The following is a 16,599-nucleotide window of genomic DNA, read 5'->3' as shown; positions in this document are numbered from 1 at the left end:
CAAAGTACGATTAAAGTTCATGAAATTGGTATCATTTAATCTTTGATGTCAGCCAGAAGTGCTCTTCTCAGCACCCGCAATGTGCCCAGTAATGACTTCTTCTGCATTTCATATGGAGTTAGTTGGTAACATACCTAAATACGATTGTAGATTATTTTTTATAAGACCTGTTTCTCCTACTATTATTGGAACTGTCTGGACATTTTTCTTCCACATTGCTCTTGTTTTTGCCTGCAAATCCTGATATTTTATGACTGCGTCTCTCTGTATTCCAAACACTGTAGTCACTGGGTGTGGCGATTTCGACGATCAGTGCTACGTTTGTCTTCTTTTCGTGTCCTTTATCACTGGTTAATTGCAAAGTGGTCTGCCACTGTTTCATGGTCACTGTAATGTAGTCGATCAGTGTAGGGTGTATCTTATACATTTTTAAGCACTCATTTATCCATGAATGTGAGATATTATCAAATGCTTTTTTTATAGTCAATCCATGCCATACTGAAATTCTTCCCCTTTTCACAGTTCTCCACTATGACTTTATTTAACAACAAATGATCCTTTGTTTCATATGGCTTTCTTTTATTGCCATAATTGAGTTTTCTTCTAAATGACTATAAACTCTGTCTGCACCAATTCCAGTGTATAGTTTATACTTCGTCAGAAGGCAAGTTATTGTTCTATAATATATAGGGTAGCTTGCAGGTTCACTCTTAGTAGAAGCATTGTTTTTCCTGTTGTTAGCCAGGTTGGTGCCTGTTTGGGGTGCGCATATAAATAGTTCTTACTCATGGCTAAATCTTTGTGCAAAGATGTTAATACTTTTAACCAGAAGTTAGGTACTACATCTGGACATGGAGTTTTCTAATTACAGACTTTTCTTAACTTTGTTTCAATCTCTCTGGTTGTTACTTTGTCCCATTTCATATCTGTACCTTTAAACTTCTTATTCTTTCTTTTACTTGTATCCATTTATCATCTTTGTTATGTTCCACAGAAACTTCATAAATACTTCTCCAAAATGTATCAATTTCTTCTTTTTTTTGGTGGTCTTTCAATTTCTTTTACCTTGTTTTCCTATTCTCTATAAAACTTTTTTGGCTCATCAATAAATTGCTTATTTTGCTTATTTTGTACTTTTCCACATCCATATTCAAAAACTCCCTCAAATTCCATCTTCTTAGTAGCTGATTATGTCCTTGTATCACATAACCCTACTCACACTGCTACTCACTACCCAGACTGCCCTCTGATCACATGCTGGATCTCTGATCCCCTGTAAGTGTGGTCATCGGAAAGAGTACTTTTAACTGTAGAATCTTACTCGATATATTTTCTACTCTCACCAGTCTTTAACTGACATTGCCGTTTTACCTACCCACTTTTACCTGGAGTGTTTTATTACCTTCTTGTCGTATTACTATGCTCACCATACATAATGTAACCTGTTTTGTGTAGCATGCTTGATGTACTATAACTGACATTGTCTTCTTACCTATGTCCTATACCCCCTTTTACCTGGAGTGTTTTATTAACTTCTTGTCATATTACTATGCTCACCATACATAATGTAACCTGTTTTGTGTAGCATGCTTGATGTACTATAACTGACATTGTCTTCTTACCTGTACTCTATATCTTCTTTTACCTGGAGTGTTTTATTAACTTCTTGTCATATTACTATGCTCACCATACATAATGTAACCTGTTTTGTGTAGCATGCTTGATGTACTATAACTGACATTGTCTTCTTACCTATGCTCTATATCTTTACCTGGAGTGTATTATTAATTTCTTGTTATATTACTATGCTCAGCATACGTGATGTAACCTGTTTTGTGTATTATGCTGGATGTACTGTATTTGTGTAACTTGATGCCGGAGCTTTTCTCCCCGGGCCTCCGGTGAAAATGGACCTGGTCCAGTCAGAATTTCCTGGTTAACAAATGTAAAACAAATAAATAAAATAAAATAATTTATCTGCAAATCTTCTTAGTTTTTCTACCTGTGCTGAGATTTTTAGTTTATTTGCGATAGTGCATGATAGATCCTGATCTGCTCTAATACTGAGCATTGCTTTTATCACGTCTATCTTTCTAAGTATTTTTGTTGATCTGTTCTCTCTTCTATACTCTTGTAATAGTGACACTTCTTGTCTTAATTTATTTATAGTTTTCTCTATTCGATACTTCCATGATGGTATTTGATTTCTCCCCCTCCTTTCCCTCACTACCCTGTATTCTTGTGGTAGAACTTTATCAGTTATTAATTTAGCAGCACAGTAATCTATCCTGTTTACTTCTGTTATATCACATGGATCTCTATGGACAGTCCTAAGTACTGTGTTCATTTGTTTTATCAGACTTCTGACTTTTTGGGTTTTATTGACCTTCTGTAGTCTGTTTCTTTCACTGATCTTAATATATTTATCTATCTCTACTAAATCAAGAAACTCTTCTCTTAACTCATTTTATTCTAAACTGAGGACACTTTTTTGTTTTCTATTTCCTGTGGGCATTCTATTGAAAGTTCTATAGCATCTTCCTGTGGCACATTCTCTTCAGTTTCATCCTGTGCCATCCGTTGCTCTGTCATATGGGAACTCACTGGCCTATCACTCTTCAACATTGACTGTGTCTGAGTTTCCACAGTTTCCTGTTCCTTCCCTTGCTGTCCAACTTCAAGTGAACATTTATACTGGTTTCCTGTGCAAGGCTCCAAAATATCTTCATATGCCACCTGACCAATTACTTCTTGTTCCACTGGTTTCTCCTTAATTTGGATGCCCGTTGCTCTATCCTGTTATGGTGCTTTCTGAATTAGATTTTCTACACTGAATCCTTCACTTCGCAGATACTCCAGAACCTCAGTTTCTATTTCTTTAACTTTGTGTGTGCCCTTATTAATGCTTTCTAAAACCTCAGGTTTAGCACACATAATCTGTCTGTTAACAGATTAAGCTGTTGTGCATCCTGGAATATGTGGTTACATATTATTGTTTATTAGTTCAGCTATACTGCATTCCATAGCCTTGCAAATAATAATAATGAGAATGATACGCCTACAATTCCAAGGGTCAGTAGAGAAACCACCATTATGTAAGGTCACCACAGCAGCGATTCCCCACAGCTCTGTGATATAACCAGAGGAAAGACCAATAGGTTCATAGGTTCATACTAGGCTATCTGCCCTAGGGCATTTATAAGTCTAGCCAAAGTGTGTGTGGCTTTTGCCACCCCTTGGGATGAGAATACTATGCCCATTTAGGGTTTAGTTTACTGTGCCTCTGTCTAGTAGTGACACAGAGATGACCCCCGGGATAAACCTACGATCTCCCATCCACTCGTCAAGATTTCTCTTGAAGAGAGTCAGTGAGGGGCTCTGCCTAACATGGACTGGGATTCTGTTCCAGAGTGTAGGGAGCCTCTGGGTTATGAATCTGTCCCTCCAGCATGTCCTATTTATTTCTGTGTTGAGGTTCAAATCTCTGCCTCGTGGCTCTGGTGGATTTGGATTTTCTGAGGTGGAGCATGTCCATTAATTCTGGATTGGACATGGCCTTGTACGTCAGGCATAGATCGCCTCTGAGTAGGCGGTATGCGACTGAATAGAGCTGGAGTTTCTTCAGCTGGGCAGCATATGACATATGTTTGAGACCCTTGATCCTCTTGGTGAGGTACTTTTGGGGTCTTTCTAACTGCTGCAGGTGTCGGGTAAGGTACATCCCAAATGGGGCATTGTACTCAATTATGGGACTGATAAGGGAAGTGTATAGGGGCACAATGACCTCTCTTGATCTAGATGTGAATCCTTTCATGATAAGGTGGGTAATATAGAAGGTCTTCCTAACCACCTTGGCAATGTGAGTGTCAAATGAGAGGTTACTGTCAACTTGGGTCCCTAGGTCCCTGATTACTTCTTCCGTACTTAATGGATTACCACCTATGTGGTAATTTGTGGGTACTTTGTCTTTCCCAAAGGGTATGACTATACATTTTTTGGCATTCATTTTAAGGCCATGGCTCTGGCACCAATTTTCCATTTCTATGAGGCCTTTCTGAAGGATGCTTGTGTCCGCTGGAGTATCAGTTATGGCGCCCAGTTTGCAGTCATCTGTGAACTTTGTCAGCCGCAATCCTCCTATGTTTGCTTGCACCTCGGAAAAATAAATGCCGAACAAGAGGAGTCCCAGGACTGAACCCTGTGGGACACCGCTTGTGACTGGCTTAGAGTCTGACATGGCTCCAGCAATTCTGACTTTGTGGGTTCTGTCCTTGAGCCAGTTTGCAACCCATCTTATGACATATGGGTTTACATTTAAGCTGGTGAGCTTGTCTATGATGCCCGAGTGGGGTATTGTGTCGAAGGCTTTTGCAAGATCAAGATAGGCTGTGTGAACTGCCTTAGCCTCATCAATGGCCTTAGTGACTGTTTCAAAAAAGTTGACCAGGTTCAAAAGGCAGGATCTGCCCTTGACAAAGTCGAATTGGGTAGGATCCAGTGTCTGTAGGTCCCCAATGTCTTTGTTTATGAGTTCCATAATGATCCTCTCCATAGCTTTGCAGACCAGGCTCATCAAGCTTATGGGGCGGTAATTTCCAGGGTCTGTAGAAGCACCTCCTTTGTGGAGTGGGACCACTGTTGCTGTACGCCATTCTTTGGGTACGTATCCTATAGTAAGGCTAAGATTAAACAGCAGTCTTATGTGCGGGTTTAGTTCCTCTTGGAGTTCATGTAGCATGCAACCCAGGACACCGTCTGGTCCCATTGATGCTGTGTTTTTAGCTTTGGAGAGGGCGGCTCTCACCTGGGTATCTGAGATGTCAGGGAGGCTACACTCTGCTGGGATAGATATTTCTCCTTTTGGGGGAGGGGGGGGAAATTTGCACTGAACCTGTCTGCCAGTATGTTGGCAATGTCTGTGGGTTCAGTGTATTTTTTGTCATTTTGGACTAACTCTGAGCATATCTGGGAGTTTCCACCCAGGTTTCTAACATAACTAAAGAAGGCCTTGTGATTGTCTTTAGTGTCTTTTGTGATTTTTCTTTCAAAGTTGGCCTTGGATGATTTTATGAGTGATCATAGTTTTTTGCTAGTACTGATCAGAGATGCCTTCCCTTTTGGGGATTTTGCTCTGTCATGTAGTAGCTTCCTCCTCCTGTTGTAAAGCTTGTTAATGGCTGGGTTCCACCAGACAGGATGCCTGCCTTTGGGGGAATGGGTCTTGGTTTTATTTGGGATTGCATGATCCATGCATTCTTGAAGGTGTCCATAGAAAGCGTTTATAAAGGATTCAGCGGTCTGGGCTGTGGTTTCCATGGGCCCAGGGGCCTTGAAGGATACCACTTCAGTCTTAAGAAGTGTGGAGTCAGCTTTTGAGAAATTCTTCACTGTGGTCTTTTGTGCTGGGGGTGGGGGCGGGATGTGGATTTCCAGTGAGCTTAATTTATGGTCTGATCTCACCAATGAGAGGTATACTTCCGATGTGGAACATTGTGTCCCCATGTTTGTGATGATCAGGTCTAGTATATTATCTCCTCTTGTGGGAGTGGTGACTAGTTGTTCCATCGCATTTGAGTTTATGAATTCTAGGAACGTTTGGGCTAGGGTGTTGGGGCTTGAGTAATGCTCCCAGTCTATGTTTGGGTAGTTGAAGTCTCCTAATATGATGGTATTTGGAGAGACATTCATACTCTCCAGTGTCTTCAGGAAGGCTGAGTGGGGTTCCTGAGTTTGAGAGGGTGGTCTGTAGCATGCTACAAACTGTAGGGCAGTTTTGCCTACGGTTAGTTGCACCTGGATGGTCTCCAATGCTTCATGCGTTGCCACTAACCTGGAGGTGTGGATATCTTTGATGAACATGGATACTCCCCCTCCTTTTGTGGTTCGGTCCAAGTTTTGAGGCCAAAAAGCATGATATGAGGTATAACCTGGTAGTGCTGGGGTGCTCTCAGGAGCATTGAACCAGGTTTCAGTCACTGCACAGACATCGATGTTCTCCATACTGAGGAGGGCTTCGAGAGCATGCATCTTGAGGTTTAGACTTCTGGCATTGAGCAGCATTACCCTTAGTTTTTTTCCACTTGTGTTTTCTAGGGAGGTGGGTTTGTCTTTTGAGCCTTGCCTAAAAAATGCACTATGGGGGTGGCAAGATCCTTGGCCAATATCCGGAAGCCCAGGGGTGACAGGTGCAAGCCGTCCCTTGCAAAGCAGCGTGGCTTGTCAAGCATGTCATCCCAAGCGGACAGACATTGGATCCCCTTAGAATGAAACCAGTAATTGAGCCAATTGTTAAAGCTTATCATTTTGTCTTTGTACTGTGGCATCATTCTTGGTGAGGGTAAAATGCTGCTCAGGGTCAGGGTCATACCGGCCTGGGCTACATAATCAGAGAGCTCCTCTATGTCTCTTTTCATGTAGTCCAGGGAGGTACGTCTCAGGTCATTCACACCGGCATGGACAATGACTGAGTCATATTTGTACTTGCTTTGGAGTAACCTGAGTGCTTGTGTTATGTGGCTGATTCTAGCACCCAACAGGCAGCTTACTGTAACATTTTCCTTGTTCAGTCTGGTGAGCGGGATGTTAGTGTGTTTGACTATGGAGTCACCTATTACAAGTGTATCAGGCATGTTGTTTGGCCTTAAGGGCTGTGACTGTTTGGCACACTGACTTTGTGAACTATGTGTTGCATGTGCTATGTTTTGAGGTAGTGGTTGCTTGGATGTCTGCTTTGGAGGCCTCTGTTGTTTTGGTAGATTTTTAATTAGAGCCTCCAAGTATGTTTTTGTGTGTTTATGTGTTTGGTTTGTAGTTGTGATAGGTCTATGTGAGACTGGGTTTGTGGTGTGTGTGGTTACCTTCTCCTCCTGACTGGTTTTGCCAGTACTGAGTCGAGGGAGCTCAGCCTCCAGTTTGGCTATATAGTTGCATCTCTCACATATATTTGTATTTGTTGGGAGGAGGAGAGGGTTGTCTGTGTACATGAGGCAGTTGTAACATTGCCTCAGGATTCCCAGATTCACCAGCTGAACTGGACAGGAAGCCAGTAATTGACCCTTCGACATGCTAGAATAGTGTAAGGGATTGCTGTGTAACTGAGTCAGAAAGGACCTATAGGGAAATGGGTACTCAAGGGAATTGTAGGTGGATGTAGTGCTTTCTTTTTGTTTAAGAGTGCTTTACCTGTGTAAAAATGCTTTAGGAGCAAGGGCTGGGCATTTCAGATAGAGAATAGACTGTTTAGATTGAAAGTAGAGCAGCTCTAAGGGAAAAACTGAAGAGCAGACTTAGCAGAGCCAGAAATAGTTTAAACTTGATTAACCGGCACTGCCCGATGCTGCGCTATGCGCACCTTCGTGCAAAGGCACGCTAAAGCGGGCTTTATAGCAGGGGGTTAGAAAGAGCTAGGAAATGGCCCAAAACGGACAATAAACTACAAGTTGCTGGGCTGGAACCACTCCTTTAGGGACAAATAGGCTGCTCAGTGCTCCCCACTCCCACTGGTGAACAAAGAAGCTTCCTCCTATCCAAATAAGGATCTGGACAACACAGGAACTATGACACAGCCCAGAAATCAGCAAAATCTGAAGACTGGACTATTCTAGTTCAGTAAAGGCAGGAAAACAAGGATATTTTTTTTTTGTTTTGTTTTTTTCACCAATAGATAAAAAATAGATACAGTAACAAACAGTAAATGCTTTAAATCGGCTAGTGCACTTGAGTGTGTAGCCTACCAGTTAATTTAAGCAAAAAACAAACTTTTAAAGTGCAAAACAGTTTAGAAACAAACAGAAATACAGGGAATCAACTTGCAGAGCTAGTTTAGTAATAAAAATTCGCTTTTTAGGCAAAATACAGCAGTCGAAAATAGAAAGCCAGAAAAAATACTTATAAATCAATGGAAAGTCACTCTTCCACTCTCTGCTGCTTGCAGAACTCTGCAGGACACCACGAGGAGCTGTGCTGAGTCGTATACAAGCTCAAAAGCATGCTAAAGCGGGCTTTATAGCAGGGGGTAGAAAGAGCTAGGAAATGGCCCAAAACGGCCAATAAACTATAAGTTGCTGGGCTGGAACCACTCCTTTAGGGACAAATAGGCTGTTCAGTGCTCCCCACTCCCACTGGTGAACAAAGAAGCTTCCTCCTATCCAAATAAGGATATGGACAACACAGGAACTATGACACAGCCCAGAGATCAGCAAAATCCGAAGACTGGACTATTCTAGTTCAGTAAAGGCGGGAAAACAAGGATATTTTTTTTTTTTCACAAACAGATAAAAAATAGATACAGTAACAAACAGTAAATGCTTTAAATCAGCTAGCGCACTTGAGTGTGTAGCCTACCAGTTAATTTAAGCAAAAAACAAACTTTTAAAGTGCAAAACAGTTTAGAAACAAACAGAAATACAGTGAATCAACTTACAGAGCTAGTTTAGTAATAAAAATTTGCTTTTTAGGCAAAATACAGCAGTCGAAAATAGAAAGCCAGAAAAAATGCTTATAAATCAATGGAAAGTCACTCTTCCACTCTCTGCTGCTTGTAGAACTCTGCAGGATACCACAAGGAGCTGTGCTGAGTCGTATACAAGCGCAAAAGCTCGCTAAAGTGGGCTTTATAGCAGGGGGTTAGAAAGAGCTAGGAAATGGCCCAAAACGGCCAATAAACTACAAGTTGCTGGACTGGAACCACTCCTTTAGGGACAAATAGGCTGCTCAGTGCTCCCCACTCCCACTGGTGAACAAAAAAGCTTCCTCCTATCCAAATAAGGATATGAACAACACAGGAACTTTGACACAGCCCAGAGATCAGTAAAATCTGAAGACTGGACTATTCTAGTTCAGTAAAGGCGGGAAAACAAGGATTTTTTTTGGTTTTTTTTTTTTGTTTTTTTCACAAACAGATAAAAAATAGATACAGTAACAAACAGTAAATGCTTTAAATTGGCTAGCGCCCTTGAGTGTGTAGCCTACCAGTTAATTTAAGCAAAAAACAAACGTTTAAAGTGCAAAACAGTTTAGAAACAAACAGAAATACAGTGAATCAACTTGCAGAGCTAGTTTAGTAATAAAAATTCACTTTTTAGGCAAAATACAGCAGTTGAAAATAGAAAGCCAGAAAAAATACTTATAAATCAATGGAAAGTCACTCTTCCACTCTCTGCTGCTTGTAGAACTCTGCAGGACACCACGAGGAGCTGTGCTGAGTCGTATACAAGTGCAAAAGCTCGCTAAAGCGGGCTTTATAGCAGGGGGTTAGAAAGAGCTAGGAAATGGCCCAAAACGGCCAATAAACTATAAGTTGCTGGGCTGGAACCACTCCTTTAGGGACAAATAGGCTGCTCAGTGCTCCTCACTCCCACTGGTGAACAAAGAAGCTTCCTCCTATCCAAATAAGGATATGGACAACACAGGAACTATGACACAGCCCAGAGATCAGCAAAATCTGAAGACTGGACTATTCTAGTTCAGTAAAGGCGGGAAAACAAGGATATATATATTTTTTTTTTCACAAACAGATAAAAAATAGATACAGTAACAAACAGTAAATGCTTTAAATCAGCTAGCGTACTTGAGTGTGTAGCCTACCAGTTAATTTAAGCAAAAAACAAACTTTTAAAGTGCAAAACAGTTTAGAAACAAACAGAAATACAGGAGTTTGCTCTGTGGGACTTAACACTTTGCAGTATACATCCAGGGTTATTGTCTTGGACAATGCTTGGTCCATAGTGATTTTGGGAGGAGGGATGTGAGGATGAGTGGTGTGGTAGAGAGGCGATTGGGTGGGATGAAGCTGGAAGAGAATGTGACTGCAAGAATATTAGCAATGGGAAGGTCAGATAAGGTGACAGTATTAGAGATAAGTTTACTTCTAAGTTTCTTACTACAGTTGAAGAAGGCATTGTGGTTGCCTTTTGGATTGGTTGCAACCTTGTAGTCAGCCTTGTAGTATTGAGGGACTTACTCGTTCTAAATTGCTTTTATTATGATGAAGTGGAAGTCTATTACAGAGGGACAAGATCTTTTTTTTTATTTTTTGTTAAAGAGTTTGTTGATGTGGTAGTTCCACCATATGGATTTAGTTTTAAACTTAACACAATGTTTTCATTGGATGTGTATGGATACACAAATAGCCAGCATGTGGAAAAAAGGCACAAAATAGCAAAAAAAGTTTGGATTAAGCCAAGAGGCCAAATCCCTTTATTGTCCATACCGGTTTTGGCCACAAAGCCTTCATCAGTGGAACAGTATCATAAAACAAAACACACAATCCTACCTAAATAGACCCCCCCCACCAACAGAAAAATAGCCCTGCCTACTACAACACCAAACGTCACTCCTTCCATTATATACAAATAACAGTTCAGAAAAATTAGCCTGTAACTAAATCAGCACCAGTCTAAGAAGGTAATATGCATATAAATATGCACCAAAAAATAGAATTTCCAATAAAGAAAAAAAGATAGAACCGTGCAAACCTAATCTAGGCAAAATAGGTCCCATAAAGCATATTATAAAGAATGCAACATAACAAGTGGTCATTAAGTCCAGGAGGGAATAGCCCCCCCCAACTTAATGATCCAATATTTTTCTTTTTTGTTTAGAATACTGTGCCATCCCTGTTTGTTGTTTCTATTCCCAGTAATTCTGTCAATAATCATGAAATGGAATTCCACATTAGTATGTATCATACAATGCCTATATAATGCATTGGTTTCATGCTTGTTATGAATATCACTACAGTGTTCAGACATTCGTGTTCTAAGTGCACGTGATGTCTGACCAACATAAAAGGATGAACATTTACAAGTGGCCAGATAGATAACCCAATCAGTCCCACAGTTCCCAAAAAACGTCATATCATAAACTTTGCTGGTGTTTTTGCTGGTAAACTGTTTGAGTTTACTAACATAACGGCATGATGAACAATGTCCACAGGGAAACATACCAATCAAATTATCCCCGGATACTGTTAGTTGTTTATAAATAGCACCTCCACTGCCGGTATGTTTAAAATGGGAAAAATGGGACCCCAACGTTTTACCCTTCCTGAATGAAAACTGACATGTGGTCCCTAACACTGTCCTTAAGTCATTAGCCAATAGAATATTCCAGTTTATATGTATAGTGTCTCTAAGGTTGTTGATGTTATGCCCATAGGTGGTTACAAACCTAATGGTGTCAGCAGGGTCTGTTCTAGTTTTGGTTTTGTATTCCAATAAAGAATCCCTATCCTGACAACTGGCCCAATTACTAGCTGATATGATGTCAAATTTCCTGATTTTTTCTACACAACAGTCTGTTCTATACCAGAGGTTATTCGAGTCAGCTTTATCAGGAAAACCTTAAAATGTTTAATTTTTCCTTCAAATATACAAACAATGCAATGAACTCAATATTCCGAAAGCCCACATTTTCGAATGACTATATACATTTCAGTAGCAGCCATCCTCCACACGTGTTCAGAAATATAGTGAAAGGACAATGTATTCGGGCAGCCAGGATGTCCTCCACAAGGACCATAATGGAGGCAGAACTTAATTACATCAGAGAGTTATTTTTAGATCGTGCCTATCCAAGGAAAATGGTTAATGAAGTTATCAAATATGTGGAAGGCGAATGGGGACAAAGATATCCACCATTATTAGGGTGTTATAGAATGAATGATAAAACAGAAGGACCAAATGAACTCCAGGGAAGAGTGTGTGTACTTACATATACACCTTATACACATTTGGTTAAAGAAATTTTAGAGAAACATTGGGCAATATTCGTCTCCATGGATAAAGAAAAAAGATGGGATAAATTTCCTAAATGTGTATATAAAACGGCGCCCAATATTAAACGACTGTTGGAGAGGGCCAGCCATAGAATGGTTGAAGTAGATACACATAAGGGAACTAAAAAATGTGGAAGGTGCAAACAATGCAAATACATTAATACAGCCAATACCATCAGGTTAGATGATATCAATCGAACGTTTATTAGATGTAAAACCGGGAATTGCTGTTCAAAAGGGGTTGTGTATATAGCCAACTGTACACAGTGTAATGCCCATTATATCGGCAAAACGGAAAGACAACTGAAGAAGCGTGTATATGAACACCTATATCGGATACAGAAAAGTGACAGTAAGAATGCATTATATAGGCACATTATGGAGCAAGGGACAGAACATAGTTTTATATTTGCCATTATTGATCAGGTTTTTATTACACCACTTGGAGGGAATTGGAAAATGGAGTTGGCAGCAAGTGAGAGTAGATGGCAGATCCTGACAGATTCCACCCGTAAAGTGCAAAACAGTTTAGAAACAAACAGAAATACAGGGAATCAACTTGCAGAGCTAGTTTAGTAATAAAAATTCACTTTTTAGGCAAAATACAGCAGTCGAAAATAGAAAGCCAGAAAAAATACTTATAAATCAATGGAAAGTCACTCTTCCACTCTCTGCTGCTTGTAGAACTCTGCAGGACACCACGAGGAGCTGTGCTGAGTCGTATACAAGCGCAAAAGCTCGCTAAAGTGGGCTTTATAGCAGGGGGTTAGAAAGAGCTAGGAAATGGCCCAAAACGGCCAATAAACTACAAGTTGCTGGGCTGGAACCACTCCTTTAGGGACAAATAGGCTGCTCAGTGCTCCCCACTCCCACTGGTGAACAAAGAAGCTTCCTCCTATCCAAATAAGGACATGGACAACACAGGAACTATGACACAGCCCAGAGATCAGCAAAATCTGAAGACTGGACTATTCTAGTTCAGTAAAGGTGGAAAACAAGGATATATATATTTTTTTTTCACAAACAGATAAAAAATAGATACAGTAACAAACAGTAAATGCTTTAAATCGGCTAGCGTACTTGAGTGTGTAGCCTACCAGTTAATTTAAGCAAAAAACAAACTTTTAAAGTGCACAGTTTAGAAACAAACAGAAATACAGGAGTTTGCTATGTGGGACTTAACACTTTGCAGTATACATCCAGGGTTATTGTCTTGGACAATGCTTGGTCCATAGTGATTTTGGGAGGAGGGATGTGAGGATGAGTGGTGTGGTAGAGAGGTGATTGGGTGGGATGAAGCTGGAAGAGAATGTGACTGCAAGAATATTAGCAATGGGAAGGTCAGAAAAGGCGACAGTATTAGAGATAAGTTTACTTCTAAGTTTCTTACTACAGTTGAAGAAGGCATTGTGGTTGCCTTTTGGATTGGTTGCAACCTTGTAGTCAGCCTTGTAGTATTGAGGGACTTACTCATTCTAAATTGCTTTTATTATGATGAAGTGAAAGTCTATTACAGAGAGACAAGATCTTTTTTTTTATTTTTTTGTTAAAGAGTTTGTTGATGTGGTAGTTCCACCATATGGATTTAGTTTTAAACTTAACACAATGTTTTCATTGGATGTGTATGGATACACAAATAGCCAGCGTGTGGAAAAAAGGCACAAAATAGCAAAAAAAGTTTGGATTAAGTGAAAAGGCCAAATCCCTTTATTGTCCATACCAGTTTTGGCCACAAAGCCTTCATCAGTGGAACAGTATCATAAAACAAAACACAATCCTACCTAAATAGACCAACAGAAAAATAGCCCTGCCTACTACAACACCAAAAGTCACTCCTTCCATAATATACAAATAACAGTTCAGAAAAATTAGCCTGTAACTAAATCAGCACCAGTCTAAGAAGGTAATATGCATATAAATATGCACCAAAAAATAGAATTTCCAATAGAGAAAAAAAGATAGAACCGTGCAAACCTAATCTAGGCAAAATAGGTCCCATAAAGCATATTATAAAGAATGCAACATAACAAGTGGTCATTAAGTCCAGGAGGGAATAGCCCCCCCAACTTAATGATCCAATATTTTTCTTTTTTGTTTAGAATACCATGCCATCCCTGTTTGTTGTTTCTATTCCCAGTAATTCTGTCAATAATCATGAAATGGAATTCCGCATTAGTATGTATCATACAATGACTATATAATGCATTGGTTTCATGCTTGTTATGAATATCACTACAGTGTTCAGACATTCATGTTCTAAGTGCACGTGATGTCTGACCAACATAAAAGGATGAACATTTACAAGTGGCCAGATAGATAACCCAATCAGTCCCACAGTTCCCAAAAAACGTCATATCATAAACTTTGCTGGTGTTTTTGCTGGTAAACTGTTTGAGTTTACTGACATAACGGCATGATGAACAAAGTCCACAGGGAAACATACCAATCAAATTATCCCCAGATACTGTTAGTTGTTTATAAATAGCATCCCCACTGCCGGTATGTTTAAAATGGGAAAAATGGGACCCCAACGTTTTACCCTTCCCGAATGAAAACTGACATGTGGTCCCTAACACTGTCCTTAAGTCATTAGCCTATAGAATATTCCAGTTTATATGTATAGTGTCTCTAAGGGTGTTGATGTTATGCCCATAGGTGGTTACAAACCTAATGGTGTCAGCAGGGTCTGCTCTCGTTTTGGTTTTGTATTCCAATAAAGAATCCCTATCCTGACAACTGTCCCAATTACTAGCTGATATGATGTCAAATTTCCTGATTTTTTTCTACACAACAGTCTGTTCTATACCAGAGGTTATTCAAGTCAGCTTTATCAGGAAAACCTTAAAATGTTTAATTTTTCCTTCAAATATACAAACAATGCAATGAACTCAATATTCCGAAAGCCCACATTTTCGAATGACTATATACATTTCAGTAGCAGCCATCCTCCACACGTGTTCAGAAATATAGTGAAAGGACAATGTATTCGGGCAGCCAGGATGTTCTCCACAAGGACCATAATGGAGGCAGAACTTAATTACATCAGAGAGTTATTTTTAGATCGTGCCTATCCAAGGAAAATGGTTAATGAAGTTATCAAATATGTGGAAGGCGAATGGGGACAAAGATATCCACCATTATTAGGGTGTTATAGAATGAATGATAAAACAGAAGGACCAAATGAACTCCAGGGAAGAGTGTGTGTACTTACATATACACCTTATACACATTTGGTTAAAGAAATTTTAGAGAAACATTGGGCAATATTAGTCTCCATGGATAAAGAAAAAAGATGGGATAAATTTCCTAAATGTGTATATAAAACGGCGCCCAATATTAAACGACTGTTGGAGAGGGCCAGCCATAGAAAGGATGAAGTAGATACACATAAGGGAACCAAAAAATGTGGAAGGTGTAAACAATGCAAATACATTAATACAGCCAATACCATCAGGTTAGATGATATCAATCGAACGTTTATTAGATGTAAAACCGGGAATTGCTGTTCAAAAGGGGTTGTGTATATAGCCAACTGTACACAGTGTAATGCCCATTATATCGGCAAAACGGAAAGACAACTGAAGAAGCGTGTATATGAACACCTATATCGGATACAGAAAAGTGACAGTAAGAATGCATTATATAGGCACATTATGGAGCAAGGGACAGAACATAGTTTTATATTTGCCATTATTGATCAGGTTTTTATTACACCACTTGGAGGGAATTGGAAAATGGAGTTGGCAGCAAGTGAGAGTAGATGGCAGATCCTGACAGATTCCACCCGTAAACCTGGTCTGAATGATTTTGTCAGTATAAAACCATTCTTAGCCTTATTATAAGTGAGTTTTTAAAGTTACAGGTGTGACACATTAACAGCACCTGACATTATGTATCTTGTATCAGGTATCTTGTATTTTGTGTATAATAAGTAATTATTACGTATGAAGGGATGCGTAGATGTAGTTATGCTTATTTACATTATGGGTCTTAGACAAGATGGTTCGACCTTGCTATTATCATATATGATCACATATAATTCAACATTTCTGAATATATGCATGTTGTGGAAATGCACAGTGTGGTAGTGAAACAATTTGTTTTTATGTTTAGTAACTGTCTATGATATTTTATTATCAACTTTTATTTCATGATTTTTTATAATAGTTAGTATATAAGTATTTAATAGGGTTTTGTGTGGAATGTAAAATTATTTATATTTTTCAATAACATTGACATATTACATAAATATATATATGCAATAGGATGGCAGTTCTAGATGGGACTTATATTATTAGATACAGTAGGGGGATCATTTTATTAAACAGTATGTATTTTATGAGATGTACGATAAATGGCAGAATGCATTAGAGTAGGTAATTTATAACTTATGTTATTATATATCAGTAGTTAATGTATGTGCTACCTACACTTAGTAAAGGGTAAATTGCATATATTTTTGTCTAAGTATAGTGATCAGTATGTCTTTAAAGTTTTTGGCAGCAACTAGAGCAATTATACAATTAAGTTCAAAAGGTAGAGTACTTAAGCAGTAGAATACTAGCAGTATGTTGTTCTGATGAAGACTGTGTATAACAGTTGAAAGCGCTTAACCCTGTCTTTTGTATCGTGTGGAGTTACATTAAACAAATATATTTCATCACCAGGACGAGCAGTGATTCTTCAGTGTCGGCGTCCAGATTTTTTATTTGGTTGGTGTTCATTCACTATTTACAGAATGAACTCAATAGTGTCAGAGTAATGACATTGTGCATTTTTCTGATGTGGAAGTTATATTTTTCTACAGCTGTTTTAAGTGCATA

The sequence above is a fragment of the Protopterus annectens genome, chromosome 17.part0 (genome assembly GCF_019279795.1).
Source record: "Protopterus annectens isolate FY-2018-M chromosome 17.part0, PAN1.0, whole genome shotgun sequence".
Classification (NCBI taxonomy): domain Eukaryota; kingdom Metazoa; phylum Chordata; order Ceratodontiformes; family Protopteridae; genus Protopterus; species Protopterus annectens.
The sequence above is the reverse complement of the archived record's forward strand: the minus strand, read 5'-3'. Positions refer to the sequence as shown.